This window comes from Alosa pseudoharengus, unplaced genomic scaffold, assembly GCF_046254945.1.
Source record: "Alosa pseudoharengus isolate Yale_2024_CS ecotype anadromous, Long Island Sound unplaced genomic scaffold, YU_APseudo_1.1 YU_APseudo_1.1_scf_2, whole genome shotgun sequence".
Classification (NCBI taxonomy): domain Eukaryota; kingdom Metazoa; phylum Chordata; class Actinopteri; order Clupeiformes; family Clupeidae; genus Alosa; species Alosa pseudoharengus.
In genome coordinates, this window is record NW_027468663.1 from 5,954,317 (window position 1) to 5,973,139 (window position 18,823).

The 18,823-nt window shown below is 40.7% G+C and overlaps 1 pseudogene; it reads left to right on the forward strand.

The window, feature by feature from the left end:
- The first annotated feature begins 4,666 nt into the window (after positions 1-4,666).
- LOC143134992 (5-beta-cholestane-3-alpha,7-alpha-diol 12-alpha-hydroxylase-like) lies at positions 4,667-6,201 on the forward strand (annotated as a pseudogene).
- Positions 6,202-18,823: the final 12,622 nt, after the last annotated feature.

Consider the following 18,823-nt stretch of genomic DNA (forward strand, 5'->3'; position numbering starts at 1 on the left):
CGTCTTCTATTAATCCTCGAAATATGGTTAGATTTTGTTATGGACACGTCGACACCATATTTTTGCACAGACCTATTTATTGAATCAGAGTCACATCTGCAGCAAATACGGTAAACTACCTGCTCGTGATAACGTGCTAGTTGTTTATCCCCAGTTAACATGCATCCCATTAAGATCCACGACACCGGATTGGTTTGTCCTCAATTTGTGGTGTTCCACCTCGTTGATAACAGCGGACATTGTGAATGTGTCCATCTGCATACTGAAGGCTTTTCTGACCTCTGTTTTTTGAATATATCAATATTACTTGACGCCCAGAAATCCAGCATACTGTTGCACTCGGCTAAATGGGGGTGCTGCGTCCCCATGTTGAACACGCGTTCTCGCACACTTTCCTGCAAACTTGTCCGACTTAGCAACAGTAACTATGGGACTGACAATGGGAGGAGGGGCTTGGGATCGGTCAATTGGGTCTCTCCCCGCAGTCCCTAGAGTTGGATGAGTGAGGCAAAGCGTTTTATAGCCGACCCAGCCATTGTCCTAATCTAGAAACGGCCCGTTTAGCTTTAGTTTAGCGTAGTCGCTGTAATCCGGCGCTGCCAGCTAGCATGGCGTTGCAAAAGTGAATCAAATAACTCAAGATTTTTTATAGTTATTTCTCGTAACCTGTACATTCACATCGAGTACAAATATCAATGCAAATTAACACGAAGGGATTTACTAGACCAATTTAGATTTGGAACTATTTTCGGGCATAGCACCGGCAAAGCACCGCTGCCAGGCGCAAAGACATCACGCAGCATCTGTAAACCCTCAACTTCCGGCAATACACCAGCGTGACTACCAAGTTCTCTGCTACTAGGCTGGCTGACACTGACAGGTGGGCTTTCTCTAAGAGTTCTAATGGCGATAAATATGGAAGATTACACGATAGACGTAGATGATGACTTAGACTACCAAGATCCAAGACCCTACCTTTTCGAACCTGAGTTCACTGAAGAGGAGTTGCGTGCTTTGGATCTGGGAAGAGAGGACGTTGCGACTGGTCAAGGCGAGTCGGATGAGCGAACGAGACCAAACACAAACTGGTGGTGTGAGTGTGGAGTGTGCCAACCCATGCCGACTGACAGGTAACGGTAAAAGGTAAAGTCGTCATATTGTCAATAGGGTGAAACGGCAGCCTAATGAAGTTATACAATAAAACTGGAAGCGACAATGTGAGTCGGACTAACGTTTCAGTTATAACGTTAGCAACGTATAACCTAAGGAAGGATAGAAATTATACTTACAGGCATGGATGATGAACACTGTTCTGCCTCTGTACTGAAAATGGATGGGACGGCCGTATCCTTCAGATGTAACAGCATTTTTCTCGTAGCATAGGCCTACTGCATTTTCTCTTCGTAGTCCTCCGGTTTGAAATGCTCCTCGCAAACACGATACTGATTGATTTTATCCACTGGAGTTGTTGCAGGAATGCCGAGGGCAGCAAGCCATAGATTTCTTCGTTCCACTGGGTTTGGAATTCTGTGAAACATTATGTTCGTGTATGTCCTCTGCTTGTTACCGCAGCCCTTCACACAGCAAGTAGCCATTTTTCCCCAGTTGATGTGAAACCAAAGTCCTTCGGTGAAACTAACTTCAAAATACTAACGCTGGTGTATTGCGTGAAGTTGAGGGTTTTCAGATGCTGCGTGATGTCTTTGCGCCTGGCAGCGGTGCTTTGCCGGTGCTATGCCCGAAAATAGTTCCAAATCTAAATTGGTCTAGTAAATCCCTTCATGTTAATTTGCATTGATATTTGTACTCGATGTGAATGTACAGGTTACGAGAAATAATTATAAAAAATCTTGAGTTATTTGATTCACTTTTGCAACGACATGCTAGCTGGCAGCGCCGGATTACAGCGACTACGCTAAGATAAAGCTAACCGGGCCGTTTCTAGATTAGGACAATGGCTGGGTCGGCTATAAAACGCTTTGGCTCACTCATCCAACTCTAGGGACTGCGGGAAAAGACCCAATTTCACCTAGGGGTGGCGTATTCCTTTAAGGATGGACCATTCTGATATTAAGTATCTTGATAACCAACTACACTATAGCTTACAGCTTGCTAGATCTGTCATCCACATTTTTTCTCCAGATTACGATGTAGGCCTACTGTAGGATGTAGCCTACTAAAACTGGGAAGCTTTAATTTATAGGCCAGAATAATGCAGAAATGAGTAGCCTAGGCCAAGTAAACATACTCTGTAGCTATGTTGACAGCACAAACATTATACCTCAACTTCTGTAGTGTGTTTTAACAATACTTTGGTCATATGGTCCGTTTCCAAACAGTAAGGTTTTCATCAGGTCCCTTTCCACAAGAGCCAGATAGTATCCGTACCATATGATAACAATGCTACTTAGCTAACTCAGCTAATGTTTGCTAGCAGTTATGCTAACAATGATAACTATGCTAACAATGTTAGCTATGCTAACCATATTACTTAACTAGGTTGCTAGGCTGTTGCTAGGGTACTTGAGATGGTTGCTAGGCAGTTTCTAGGGTATTTATGGTGATTGCTATGCTGTTGCTAGGGTACTTGAGGTGGTAGCTAGGCTGTTGCTAGGTTTGTTGTGGTGGTTGCTATGCTGGTTGCTAGGTTAAACTCATTGGTTGCTATATTGGTTGCTAGGTTGTTACTGTGGAAGAGGTTGCTAGGCTGTTGCTAGGGTATTTGCCATGGTTGTTAGGCTGTTTCTAGGGTACTTGAGGTGGTTGCTAGGCTGTTGCTAGGTTAGTTGTGGTGGTTGCTATGCTGGTTGCTAGGTTAAACTCATTGGTTGCTATGTTGGTTGCTAGGTTGTAACTGTGGAAGAGTTTGCTAGGCTGTTGCTAGGGTATTTGGCATGGTTACTAGGCTGTTTCTAGGGTACTTGAGGTGGTTGCTAGGCTGTTGCTAGGTTAGTTGTGATGGTTGCTATGCTGGTTGCTAGGTTAAACTCATTGGTTGCTATATTGGTTGCTAGGTTGTAACTGTGGAAGTGGTTGCTAGGCTGTTCCCAGGGTACTTGAGGTGGTTGCTAGGCTGTTGCTAGGGTAGTTATGGTGGTTGCTATGCTGTTTGCTAGGTTAATTTCATTGGTTGCTATATTGGTTGCTAGGTTGTGACATTGGAAGTGGTTACTAGGCTGTTGCTAGGGTAATTATGGTGGTTGCTATGCTGGTTGCTAGGTTAATCATGTCGGTTGCTATGTCGGTTGCTAGGTTTTAACTGTGAAAGTGGTTGCTAGGCTGTTCCTTGGTACTTGAGGTCGTTGCATGGTTGTTGCTAGGGTATCCATGGTGGCTACTATCAGAAATAAAGGAGCTACTATTGTTATTTGCTAGTATAATCATGTTGGTTGATATGGAAAGTGACATAGATGATTTATTTCAATGGTTGCTATGTTGGTTGCTAGGTAGGCCGTGGTTTAATATGTTTGACTGGAGGCAAAGTTGATGTCAAGTGACAGTTGGAATGGCTGAACAGTTAAAAAGTTGAGTAGTTTAAAGGGTTCAATCAAAGATTCTATAGTTAACTAAGATGAATCATAAGACCATTCACCAGTGGAACGAAATGGCACTAGTTCCGGACTCCTAAATAGGCGTGTCAAAACATAAACTTTTCTCTGAATAAGCAATAATAACATATAAATATAATTTTGTATACTATTTTACAGTCATTTCTTTGTGTGTGATGCCAATGAAACACTCTTTCGGACACGGAATGAATAATTTAATTTTGTCCCGTTAACCGAGCTAGCTAGTAAACGGAAAGTGAATGGGAATGTTCGCTAGCTAGCTAGCAGCTTAGGACTTTGGTTAAACTTGTATATTGTTGCAAACAAACCTGAAATAACATACATTCAGCAACGTTGTGGTAGTCTACTAGTTCTAGCAAAAAATATTTTTCCGTTGTAGTCTACTAGATCTAGCAAAAAATAGATTTCCTGCATTAAGTAACTATAAATGATATGCTGTATTCTTTCAGAGAAAAAGGAGAATTTATTCCTTCTTTGGTGCCCACTCTCTATTGTAATATCTTCCACCTTAAATGGTATGGAAAAGTCCCAGTACAATTCCACAACAACAAGCAAATAAGTGGTTTGCTGTCCAAACGATATCCAACCAGTACAGTCAATCTGATAAGCCCCTTTCAAAATCCTTCCTCTTGTTACTTTCCTCAAGAAGGTTATGTTTTCAGGTCTATTGTTTTATAAGCAGGATTGCACAAAACAACTTTTTTTTAAGACCATTTAATTTATCTCCTAAACAGGTTAATGTCTATGTTGCTTGAAATGTAATCTGGAAAGCTGTTAAACTAAAATAACATGGAGGAGATTGATGTACAAATATGTTTTAATGATAAGGTTGCTGTAAATTCCACAAACATTAGTTGTTGTGTTTAATCATTGACTGTGGCATCATTTATCACGTCACTGATCTGTGTCTGTAACATCACAACCTTTATCCTTGCGTGAGTGAGAAGGCCTAACTTACAATGATAAACAAACTCCTCTTAGGCAATCCTGTCCTTTGCCAAAAGGGGAGGAATAAAAGCTGTGATATTTGAGAGAACTTTCACTGATAATTCATTATAATTCAGAAGGAATTGGAGAAGGTGGACAAGAGAACAGCCATGGGCTTGATTCTGCCAGTTTTGCTTGCTCTGCTACTCTCTGTTCTAGGTGGATTATAACTCCTGGGAGCTTTCCGTCGACATCGTCCCGGTGAGCCTCCCCTCGATAAAGGCCCTCTGCCATGGCTGGGACATGTTCTTGAATTCAGAAGAGATACCGCAAAGTTTTTAGAGCGCATGAAAGGAAAACATGGAGATATCTTTACAGTGCTGCTCGGTGGCTTATATTTCACATTCATCATGGACCCTTTGTCATTTGGATCAGTGGTGAAGGAGGCCAGAGCCAAACTGGATTTCAATGAGTTTGCTAAAAAACTGGTTAAAAAAGTCTTTGGATATCACCCCATGGAGAATGACCACAAGTTCCTTCAAATGTACAGCAACAAGCATCTTATGGGGGACGGGCTAGTTGTGATGACCCAGGCCATGATGAGCAACCTTCAGAATCTCATGCTGCACAGTGTTGGTTCAGGAGATGATCAAAATGGCTGGCAGGAAGATGGGCTGTTCAAATACAGCTACAACATTGTTTTTCGAGCCGGATATCTGCCATTGTTTGGTAATAAGACACCCACACAGCCAGAGTGCCTAGAGAAAGCAAAGGAGGCAGATCGCCTAGAGTCAGATGAACTGTTTCATGAGTTGACCAGTATGACCAGCTGTTCCCTAATCTGGCATATGGCGTCCTTGGCCCCGGTGAGAAGATGGAGGCAGAGCGTTTGAAGAGACTATTCTGGAATATACTGTCAGTACAGAAAGTGAGTACCAGAGACAATATCAGTGGTTGGGTCCTGGACCAGCAGCAAGTAAGAGCTGAACGTGGAATGGAAGAAAGCATGCAAGACCGATTTATGTTCCTGCTCCTTTGGGCGTCACAGGGAAACACTGGCCCCTCTGCCTTCTGGCTGCTCCTCTTTCTCATGAAGCATCCTGAAGCCATGAAGGCGGTGCGAGCTGAGGTGGAGCAGGTACTGCGGGAGACAGGACAGGAAGTGAAGCGTGGAGGACCCCTCATTGACCTGACCAGGGACATGCTCCTGAAGACGCCGGTCCTAGACAGCACTGTGGAGGAGACCTTGCGTTTAACAGCTGCACCTGTCCTCACCCGCGCTATACTGCAAGACATGGCCTTGAAGATGGCTGATGGTCGTGAGTATAGCGTCCGGGAGGGAGACAGAGTGGCTCTTTTCCCCTATACTGCTGTGCATATGGATCCAGAGGTTCACCCTGATCCAGCTACTTTCAAATATGACCGTTTCCTGACTTCAGATGGTGTGAGAAAGACAGACTTCTACAAAAATGGCAGAAAGGTGAAATACTACACCATGCCCTGGGGAGCTGGTGTCACCATGTGTCCAGGGCGCTTTTTTGCCACCAATGAGCTGAAGCAGTTTATCTTCCTCATGCTCTCATATTTTGACTTTGAGCTGAAAGACCCTGATGAGAAGATGCCTGATATTGATGTAAGGCGCTGGGGCTTTGGATCAATGCAGCCCACCCGAGACATTCCCTTCAGATACAGGCTGAAATTCTGAGTTGTGCTTCTTATAATCATTTGTTGTCAGAAACCTTGTAACACAATAATATTAATTTTGTCTCTTAAGATCTGAATCCAACAAATTGTATATTATATATCTTTGTCTGAATGACATTCCCCAAACATTCCCTTATGATACAGATACAGGCTGAAATTCTGACATCATGAAACTTGAACATGAAAACAATCTATGCAATTTCCAAGAACTAATCTACAGAAAATGTATATACTTTATTCATTGGGTTGAAGGCTCATAAAACCACAAGTATCAATGATACTGGTGGTTGTCATGCATTTGCCAATATCGTTATGAATCATCACCATTGGTTTGATTCAAAAAACAAAGCTAAATAAGTAAATACAATCTGCAATTATTTTTTTCTTGGAAATAAAAATAAATAATAAATGAAATTATATTTTTAAACCTTTACTGTTTCATTTGTAAAACATTTTTCTGGTTAAAGATAAGGGTGGCAAAGTTGGTAAATAAATACCTGCTATGATATGAAGAAGAAAATTATATTTCTAGATAGATAGATAGATACTTTATTGATCCCCAAGGGGAAAATCAAGGTCTCAGTAGTATAGAGACATCACACACACATTCACCAACAGCAGAAAAAAGTAATTAAAAGTATACAATGTAAAAAACACAACTAAGCAATAAGGACAGTAGAAGACAAAGAATATACTAAAATACAAATTATACTAAATAACACTTAATCTAAATCAATTCTAAAACAGTATCCACATAGTGGGTGATTAATCAAGAGGCGCTTGCAACGACTGAGGCATGGACTGAGCCTGTGATTCACTGTGCATAGTAAGGTAAGGTGCTCTGTGTCAGCAATGCAAGGGCCAAACAGAGGAGCAGAGGATAGTTGCTATGACAATTATGCCATTAAAATGTCATCATTTCAAGGTCCTTGACCTTGTCCTTGAATTAGTGTGTGTGTTAGTGTGTCCTTGAGTTAGTGTGTTCTGCTCTATTAATATCTGACTGCAGGTACGCAGGTAACTTCTATATTGCATATTTGCTAAGCATTTGTAATTGCCCCCAATTTCCCCACCCACATTTATTTATTTATTTACCGGTATATATAACATAACACAGAGAGCTTTTAGGTAACACATATTATGGGCAATTTCTAACACCCAAAAGGCTTGTATTGCAAAAACAAAAACATGGTTGGCACTGATAAAAGCTAACTAGCACCATGCTTTGAGGTAATTCTTTAAATGCTGCTTTTTCATTTTTCAGAGGTTTCATCCCAGATAACAAACCTACAATCCCATTAGTCCTTGAGCAAGGTGTACTACCCTAGAATGGAACTAATAGATATCACAATTTTACCACAGCTGAATATTCACATTCAGTCAATAATATTTTCTGTTTTCTGACATTTATACATGTGTAAATGAGCCATCATTACAGAAATATGCAATAATTTGCATACTTTTTTCAGTACAGAAACCGTAACACTCCATTAATCAAGATTGAAAATTCTGTGGTTTTTTTTATTTTAGTGACATTTAAATACTCAGTTCTAGTTTGTAATGAATTTTAGCCAAATCAAAATATTAATCTTCTCAACATCTGCATTTCCCTATAGTCTGACATTTCTACAGCATATTCCAGACATCCCCAGCACATTTGAAGATAAGATCAGATAAACTTTATTGTCCCAGGAGGGAAGTTAGTCTTGTCTGTAAAGTACATCATAGCTGCTTACAATACGACACAAACCAGTGCAACACAACATATAAAACAGATAAAATAGGTAGACAAGCAAGACATAGCAAGAAAACAAATACAGAATATACACAATTCTTTTTACAAAATCTGAGTAAAGACACGCTTAAACAGTTATATTTCACAGTCCCTCATACACAGAATAAATATTAATATTGTACATTTCCCTAGCACATCTAAAATTAGTAAAGGAAACTAGTTGTACCGCAAATCGGTACACATATAACTGCTGCTCAGTCCTGCAGATTCTCACTGCAAAAATAAATCACACTTGTCAATTTGTCTCCATCTCCTACTCCATCCCCTACTCTTGCATTTTTTGTGTATGTAAATGAGTGTGTGCATGTATTATGCGTTTGCTTTTGTGTATGTGTGCTTCTCTGTGTGTGTGTTCGCTTGTGAGTGTGTGTGGGGGGTAATGGTGTGTGTGTGCGTGTCTGCTTGCATGCATGTGTGTGTGTGTGTTTTATGTGTCTCTTTCTGTGTGTGTGTTAATTCGCTTGTGAGTGGGTGTGTGGAAGTAATGGGGTGTGTGTGTGTTTATGTGTGTGTGTCTGCATGCCTGCATTTGTGTGTTTTTATGTGTTTGTGCGTATTTGTGTGTGTGTGTGCGCGTGCATGTGTGGCATGCGTGCATGTACGTGTTTGTGTGTACTTTGAAACCTTTACTGTTTCATTTGTAAAACATTGTTTATGCTAAGGATAAGGGTAGCAAAGTTGGTAAATGCCTGCTATGACATGAAGAAGAAAAGTATATCTCTAATCAGCAATGCAAGGGCCAAACAGAGGAGCAGAGGATAGTTGCTATGACAATTAAATATATTTTGACATGAAAATTATTTCCAAATAAGAAGGATGCTGGGCGACTAGGCTGGTAAGGAAAGCTGGCTCTGTCGTGGGAGCCGAACTGGAGTGCATCACTTCAATATCAGACAAAAGGACCCTGAACAAACTGATCAACATCTTGGACAATGAATGTCATCCACTCCACAGCACTACAAAGCAGAAGAGCTTGATCAGCTGGAGACTTCGCTCACTGTCATGCACAACTGACAGACTGAGGAAGTCATTTTTCCCCAGGGCCATCTAACTGTTCAATGCTTCACTTAAGGGTAGAGGAGAGATAGACTTCTCTGCATAGTCTGTCTGCCTCTCGTCCTTCTCCATGTTTGAGTACGTACTGTCCACTAGCCTACTGTTTTACTGCTACACTGTTTACATCCCAGACAGCAAACGTACTACGAAACGCATCCGCCGGCTCGCGGATCCGATCAGACACCGCAGCGGTCCCATTGCGTATCCGTACATAAATGGATACATCCGCCCCAGTTTCGCTTTGGATCCGCGAATGAGCCACAGATCCGCTCCGGGTCCGTTTTGGACCCGGTCATATGAGAGGCATCCGCCGCGGAATCATTTCGGACCCGCTAATCATCCGTCCCGGATACGTTTAGGATCCGTTCATGAAGCAGTTCATCTGGCCCATATCCCTGGCATATTTCATGGCCAAAAGCTAGCTACTACTACAGAAATATATAGCTTAACCTATCTGGCCAACACCTAGACTGCACTACAAAAAATAGGTTTTAATGTAAAGTATTGTACCAACCAATATGACAAATATAATACAAATGACTTAATACATTCAGTTCAAGACAAGACAAGTCAAAATCTATCATGTGAAGCACGTTGTGATTTTACAGCCAAATGCCTTCATTGTGAAACTAGTCAGGGGTCCTATGTGGTTTCTGTGGGATTGAAATGGTAATTTTTGGAGAGTGGTTGGACTGTCTTTAGAGGTCATTGAACATGGAGAAAAATGATGTCTCTTTTTTTAACCTGTTTTAACCCTATTTTTGTGAAATTGTATATTTCACTATAATTAACACCATAAATATTGCCTAAATCACTGGCTATGTTGAATAAAGTTCACAAAACAGTTATTTTATTATTTTCAACAGTATGATTGTATGTCAGTATTATGATTGTATGTCAAACAATTATAGATAAGATCAATAACCAATCAGTTTCACCAAATACACATACTCCATTGCTGAAAGATAGCAAACTCACTGAATCACAGATGAGACCTCAAACAACATTTAATTCATTTACATATACACAACATATTAGATCTCACCTCCACAATGTCCTCATCAAAATCTACAACTAGTCTACTAAACCCTATTTGTACTCACCTTCTTAAGACTGGTCTCCCCTTCCTGGATAATGTTTTGCTCTAGATTATAAATAATTCTGTCAGGGCATGTGTGGGATAATTTTTACTTTTCTCATTGAATGTTCCAACTAGGATGGGGGGTTGTAAACATTTCACTGTGGGTAACCCTCAGGATGGGGGTTTGTAAACATTTCTTATCTCTGTTAAAATACCAGATGGCTAAGTGATTAATGGAGGGTGACAACTTGTGAGTTTCCATGGGTGTGGGGTAAGGTATAAGAATTGGCTTCACCCACAGATGTGTGGGCTTGTTACTTTGACATTTCATGTGTGTAACATGCTCCCGGCGTCGTGAATAAAGCTGCAGTCTCACACCAGTTGTCTTGGATTAATTTTGACCACACATGTACCACAGTCGTTTAAGACATCTGTTATTAAGCTCTCCCTCAAAAAACCTAGCCTTGTATCTATACTGGTCCTCCTGGACCTCAGCGCTGCCTTTGACAGCATAGACCATGACATACTACTTAGGCTTGAAAATTTGATAGGCATCAAAGACTCAGCACTCGCTTGGTTTAGATCATACCTTCCTAACCGTCAACAATTTGTACAGGTCCATAATAAACCATCTACCCAGATTATGGTAAAATATGGAGTGCCTCAAGGCTCAGTACTGGGGCCCCTGTTGTTTAGCAGATGATACATAACTATAACTCTCCATAAAACCTGATGAATTAACCCCGTTAGCCAAACTTGACACATGTATAAGAGCTATAAATACATGGATGACGAATAATTTCCTGCTTGTGAACTCAGATAAAACAGAAGTCATGGTTTTAGGTTCAAAAAGATGAGGGATATCCTATCCACATCACAGGCTACATATAGTGATCTTACACTGACCTCATCCACAAGTGTTAAAAACCTGGGAGTTATAATTGACCAGGACCTAGCACTAAGTAATCACATAAAACAGATCACCAAAACTTAATTTTACCATTTAAGGAACATTTCAAAGATAAGGAAGTCCTTCTCCTTACCAGATGCCAAGAAATTAATGTTTTGTCATCTCAAGGATAGACTATTGCAATGCTATTGCAATGCTATTATGCTGGTTGTAATAATACCTGTCTAAAGAGCTAACCGTTTATTCAAAATGCAGCTGCTCACACACACAAAAAATATGAACATATTTTCCCCATCCTAGCATCTTTACACTGGCTACCTGTTAAAAGTCATTGATTTCAAAATATTACTTATAGTTCTTGGTTGTTTGCCTGCATTGAAAGAGGACACCTCATGAAGAAGCTCTTTTATCTGCTTCTGACAGAAGAAGCACTTATCTATGCTGGCAGCAGCTGCTGCTGAACAAGTGTACAAAGTCCCTCTAGATGGACTTGATGCAGTTGCAGGTGTTGCTGCAGGTTCAGAAGATGGTCTACCACGTCTTTTTCTGAAGACACTGAGTCTTGCCTGCTTCACATGATTTCTAGTAGCGAATCTTAGCATGCTGCAGATGCTCACTGTTACAGGTGGATTTGTAGCAGTTCCTGTGCCAAACTGCTTTGTTCTCTTGTAAGATAACTGCACTGTAACAATGTAATCGTTGGCTGATCTGTGATCCCCATCTCTATACTCTCTCATGGACAAAAACAAGAAATTTGGCGTATGTCTCTAGTGATGGTTCATTCACCAGTACACACATATCTGCCACTGGATACATAGCCCAAAATCTGTTTCTTTTAGAATATGTGTGCCATCACCTGACTAACAGAAAGACACACCTCAGAATATAACCTAACTAGACTGTGCCACCATGGACTATGAAAATGTGCTTGCTCAAATGTAGAAGGATAGAAGGTCACTAATATCACCAACAATGAAGAACAGAGCACTATGTGCTTCAGGTTATTCTATATTCTAAATTCTATCACTGCCAGCTATCATCAGCCAACTGTCAATGGTAGTCAGGGATGGATTACTGCATGGGCCTACCGGGCCCAAGCCCAGGGGAGACAAGGAGTCAGGGGGCCCAAGCCATTGCATGGAATCATTGCCTCAATATGAACACATCATATCAACATATAGGCTATGAATCTGATTGAATTAAAGTATTGGCCATCCCCAAAATGCACCAGAATATAGGAAATCACATCAAATACATTTTTTAAAATGTCCCCCGCAACAATTAGTGGGTGGCCCTTAATACATCTGGGCCCAGGGGCCTGAAAGTTCATAATACATCCATGCTGGTAGTGTCTCACTTTCTCTTTCTCTCTCTTACACACACACACACACACACACACCTGTCTGTTTGTCTATCTGATCCTTTACCCTTTCTTTTCATCACACTTACATAAGCTACGGAAGGCCTTACAGACTTCAGCTGGTACTATGTAAAAGTCTATTAAGTCTATTAAACTTGATTTAACAGATATCTCTGCACTTTGTGCTCTGAATGGGTGTAGACAAGAACTGACAGAGCAGGCTAGGCCTACACTCAAGAACACTAAGAGGCATGAATTGATTGTATTGATATTGAATTATTATTTTTTTAGCGGACAATTTCGAGAATTTTAGGCACAATTTCTTGTTAAATAGATCATCAGCCTAAAAATGTTTTATAGTGTTGTATTGTTTATGTGGCCCACTTTTGCACACCTTGTAGGCACCAAACCCTATGCTATAATACCAGCAATGTGAGGTTTATGGACAAAACACCATATTTGACCTTTTCTGAATTTGACCTTTGATTTGGGTCCTTCAAAACCTTCAAAAAAAATGGAGACATGTTTTTTTTTACTCTTAAGAACACCTAGAACAAAGATATAATAGTCTCCAAAAATTAACATGCGAATCCCACAGGCCCCCAAATTAGACACATAGGCCCCCCTACTAAACAGCAAGTATGAAAATAGGGGTTTTGCAGTAGGCTACATCAATTCAGCTCTGCTACACTACAATAGCCTAAAAGTTATCCATCAGTTACAAACTGTAAATCCTTTATGCAATTGCTAACTGTCCAATTGTGGAAACTTGTCTCAATGCTCCTCACCGCACCTCAGTGCTCAATGAAAGAGGTCATCGTAGACACTAAATACATTGAACAGGTATTAGAGGTAAAATGAAATGCAACCATAGTCAAGTGTCAAAATGCAACCATAGTAAGTGTCAAACTTTTTTTTATTATTTAATGAATATTAAGAACATGTTCCAAAACACAGATAACCTTCATACCAGACCACTGTTTTTCTTAGTGGGAAATAACAGTAGCCTGATTTTTTTGGGTAGAGTTGCTGACAGTTAAGACTCCGCCTTGAGCTTTTCCTGTTTGTTGGCTGGTTGAACCACTGACTCTCTCACAGCATCTGTAATCATAGAAGCATAACAAAATGAGTTGTTATACATAACTACCTACTTTAAACGGAATGTCTGCTACATGAATATAAAGCTACCGCCGCCAGCAGGCTGCTATCGGCTCTGTCTAACTGTGACAAAATCTACCACCTGTAAGGCCTGGGCTACACCGAGTCCGCAAGTGAAGCACTCGGTTCGCAGAGCGTAAAAATAATTTTAGAAGACTAATCCAATGTTTTTAAACATACTGTACGCCATCACGTCTGGTGTAACCAGTTCCATTGACTACAGTGGAAGCCAATTGTTGCAACAGATGCTCTGCAAACTGAATGCTTCAGTTACGTGCGCAGTGTAGCCTTTCTGTAAGTGTGATGAGGAGTTATGGAATTGACCACATTTTGGCAAAGACCTGTTCCCTTAAAATACAAAAAAGGCATCAGAAAAGCAGTTCCCAGACACAACTACTTGTTAGTTACACAGTCCAGCATTTGGGGGTATTAGAAATGAGGTATTGATAAAAGCATTTTATATGTTGAGATTTACCTGCAATTCATCCTGAACCGGTATCAGCAGTTGCAGAGGTCTGTAGTTATTTCTCTTCTAAAATAAAAATATGTGCATTTCATTAGAAAGCTTTTGAAGTAGGTGGATTTTATTACAGAAGACAAGCATATTTTTGTATGTTGAGATTTACATTCAATTCATTCTGAACCAAGGCCGTAGCCATGATGTCAACATTGGGGGGGACCAAATCTGTGGTGCGGTGTGAATTTCAATAACAGAATTTCAATTCACATTTCCTGCCATGCAAAAATATTATTACAATCACAACCAAGTCATTAGTTAAGTCAGTCAATTAGGATATACCAAACTTTTGACGGACATAGGGACGGATGGATTATGAACCTCTGGGCAGATGCAAAAAAAACCCTCCCCTGTTAAGATAGGGGCGCCCGGGGGCATACTTCCCCGGAAGACTTAAAAAAAATGACCCTTTATATTATGACGACTTGTGAGTTTTGTGGAAATAGAAGAGAAGGGCAGAGAAGCAACTTCACACAGTCTTAGGCTTCAGGGCCCCCTGAGCTCTTGGCCCCAGTAGGTCCATTCAATATCATCCCTGGATATAGACCTGTGGTATGACTCCATTTGTCTCCAAAATGTATATTTTAAAAGAAAATACAAACTAGAGTATCTTTGATAACCTCTATATTACACTGAATGCTTACTCATAGGTTTGGACCTATAGCCCAATCATATTTTGTATTTTGATTGTATTATTCTGGCAGCTAATCACACAATTTTAAGGTAGTTTGAAAGGGATGGGATTCAAGATAGGCTAGCCTAAGTCAGGTCCCTCTTCTGTCTGACTCACCTCAAGTTACCCTGCATTATAGGCTGGTTTCTGAATTACGTTTTGTGTTAACAAAATGTAGAATCACAGCCTTTATTTGGTGAATGGAGGTGGAAATTCCTTTCTTTGGTTATTGTCCGCGATTCACATTAACTGTAGGCTATCACCGCTATTGTAAAAGTTTTTTCAACTTTTGTGCCGTCGCCACATTTGAGTGCTACGTTTTGCCTGCATGGATGTGCGATTGAGCGTGCATCTAAATGTAACATGCAAGATGCAACAACCATTTCTAAGAGGCTTATAAACCGGTTCATTTCTGACATTACTACTAGCATATGAATGCATTATTTATGTTGTAAGACAAGTGAAAGAAATGAATGACACAGGCACGCACAAATTCAAATAAAAGGACACTTTCGCTTTTTCACTTTCGCTATCATTGCGAGAAAATAGGCTACAATATGGAATTGCTTCAAAGTTCCCTTTGAGTCTGATCAGCTTCAAAAATGAATGGGGTTTCCTTAGACAGTGCTACACCTTTCCAACAAGTTTTGTGAGAATTATACCGGTATCTTTTGCGATATTGTTGACAGCCTGCACCGCAGCAGGGTGCAGGAAGCTTTTGATAGCGCACGCCTCAAACGATAAACGCAAAACCTCCAGGACAAACCACTCACAATGTAGGCTACTCTCTCTGAAACCATCAACAGGTCACTAATTTCTGCGTTATTTACGTTTGATTGCATTTCAGATGGCGGGACTTGTTGGTTTCCTGTAGCCTATAGCGTTTTTTTCCTTATTTATTTTTCTATGTCCGAATATTGGGTGGGACATTTTGGTCACGTCTGAATATTGGGGGGGACACGTCCCCCCCAAAGTCTATGGTGACTACGGCCCTGTTCTGAACTGATAAAGGCAGTTACAAAAGCATGTGGTTATTTTATTATTATTATTATTATTTTTTTTTTTTTAAGTGTGGACCAAAAGTCAAATGAATCAAATGTAAAACTGTATAGCTTACTTTACTTGGCTGGCAAGCCAGGATGAGAAAGGGTAGACCCCCAAACCAGACTGGAGCCACTGGTGAATGACCTGTAACACAGATGTAGAACATAAATATACATTACTTTTATCAGAACGAAACTGCCAAATATTTAACATTACCAATCTTACACTCCATTTAAAAATGAGCTTTATATTTCGGGATCCAGAAAGTGTGATGCTGATCATTTTAGCTCATAGTTCCGTTGAAAATCGTCTGGTCTGTGAGTGACAAGGCAATGATACTTGACCGGTAGAAAGACCTCCGCTCCATAATGAAGCATGTAAAGATGTGAAAAAGTAGTTATAAGGTATAAGTTATGAGGCAAAAGTCAAATACTGCCCCTTCTCATTAAATCTTACTCGAAGAAACATTCATCATCATCATCATCATTATCATTATCATCATCATCATAATCAGTGGCGTAACAAGCCAATGATGGGCCCAGGTGCGAGAGCGCTACGCGGGCCCCATTCCAACAAGCTTTGACCCAGGATGAATTAACTCTGATACATGCAATACACATTAAGGGTGACTTCAATTGTTTATGCAAAGGGCCTGAGGCACCGAAGTAGTTTAGTAGTAGTAACACACGACTACATAGTAGTAACACACGACTACATAGGATCCATTACATGTGAAAACATTAAAAATAATTTGATTAACGGCCTGCAGGCCAGGGTAATCTAATATTACTGCATTAACATCAACTCGCATGGAATTGTGGGAACACTCAATGCGCTCAATGCGCCTATTCAATCCTCTGCTGAAACTGCAAGCTTAGGTTGCTTGCTTATAAACTCACACTGAGCAGAAACAAAACTTAATGTAGCCTAACTTATTTAACCGCGCAGAAACCAAATAAAATCATTCATATGCATACAATCAGCTCAGCTGTTGCCACAGTCACAGCCGATGTCAGAAACAACATGAGAGCAGTACACACTTCCCCGAATGTGGATGTTACACTGTCATAATCTACCACCAGCATTTTGGCAAGTGGAAAAATAGATGACTTCTGTGAAATCTCTGCTTTAAAGCAAGACCTGAATGAGCGGAGTTGTGTTGGGAATGTCGGTGCAATGTCCCTGCTATAATGGTCTGACAAACGTCTTGCCTTTTCAAGCAGTTCATCATCACCTGCGAGTTGAAGGGTCATAGGACGTAAAGACTCCAACACATGACAAGTTTCCCGCATACTTGCAAATCTTTGGGAGAGCTGACTGATTGTGATGTCCAGAGTTAAATATATACCTGCACTTTGAAGTATCTCACTGCATCGGTTAAGCGCTCATCTTCCGATAGTTCGTCAAAGTGACGCTTCACTCTCCGTGCTCTAACATTTTCAAATGTACTCTGAACCCCCCATTTATTTGCGAGCGTCTGCGCTGTAGCCTTGGCCTGGTCAAAGGCACGCCGGTAGTCAGAAAGGACCTGTATAATTTTCCAGCAATTGCATTGCGGGGGTAGCGACGGGCCTCGGGAGGTCACGGGCCCTGGTGCGACTGCACTTGCTGCACCTACTATAGTTACGCCACTGACTCCACGTGGGTCTCGAACCACCACTAAATTTAACTGCTTGCGTGATAGCCTGACACCAACTTGCTTGCGCCACTAACCAGTTGACACTTTCCAGTGAAATTGGTGATATGTACTAGGCCTACAAGTAAATGAGGTCAACTAGTATGTTATTGTGTTTAGCAGGTTAACACAGCGGATTATGGTGACTGGCTACTGTGTTATCTTGCAATGTTGCCCAAAGTAGTCTATCGGTTCAGTTTACAAACGTTTCACTGATTGCTGCCAGGCTGTGGCTGCCTATAGGCCTACGTGAAGTGTCTTATTATGAATGCCAGCAAATAAATAAAAAAGATTCTAACTCGAATGACAAAACTAGAACTATAATCTGCATATTAACCTGATGCATATCACAACGAACGTGAAACACGCATTGAAACCTATGATTGAAACGCACAATGTGCAGGAGAAGTCTAATGTGTCTTCATTTTACACAAAATCTTACATATCACAAAAGAGATGTAGCCTAATATCAAATATCACAAGATACACGTAGGCCTAGGGTATTTACGTTCGTGTTTTGACATGTTAACATAGGTTTGAGGTGTAGGCTATTGGATTTATATATATAGGCTATATTTTAATAGTTTATTTCTCACCAAGTGATAAGATGTATGTGGCGCAACAGGTTGATGCGTTGATTAGGCTCTTTTTAGTCTAGCCTACGGGTTCAATCCTCGCCATTCACAGTTTTTTAAATTTATACATTTTTAGACAAGCAATGCTTCCTCAATTTAGGCTGAAGATAGACTAGGTGGCCGCGGGCAGCCTGACCAGCAGTCAGTGAAACGTAAAAACCATTAAGCCTAGGCTATACTTTGAAGGTCTAAATGGCTTGGGCAATGCAGCAAGATAACACAGTAGCCAGTTACCATGATCCACTGTGTTAACCTGCTACAAACACAATAACATACTAGGTGACCTCTTTTACTTGTAGGCCTAGTAAATAAGTATGGCCAATTTCGCTGGGAAGTGTCATCCTGGTTAGTGGCGCAAGCAGGTTAATATCAGGTTATCATGCAAGTAGTTTAATTTAGTAGTGGTTCGAGACCCACGTGGAGTTTATTTAGTTTTATTTATTTGGTGGCATATTCATGGTCCAGCGCATGTAGCCTATAGCCTACTACAGACAACCTGACACTTCCAACGCCAACACATCGTGTTGTAAAGCTTTATTAAACAACAAAGTGCAGCATCACAAACATGTCTATTTGAACTTCAGTTAAACAGACGAATCTGCGGCCAGGTATCGGAGGCTAAATCATCAGCTGAACACACCTGGGGCCTGTACTACGAAGGGAGCTTAACCTACCCAGATGTAACCCAGGGTTACTTTGTTAAACCGGGGTTGACAAAA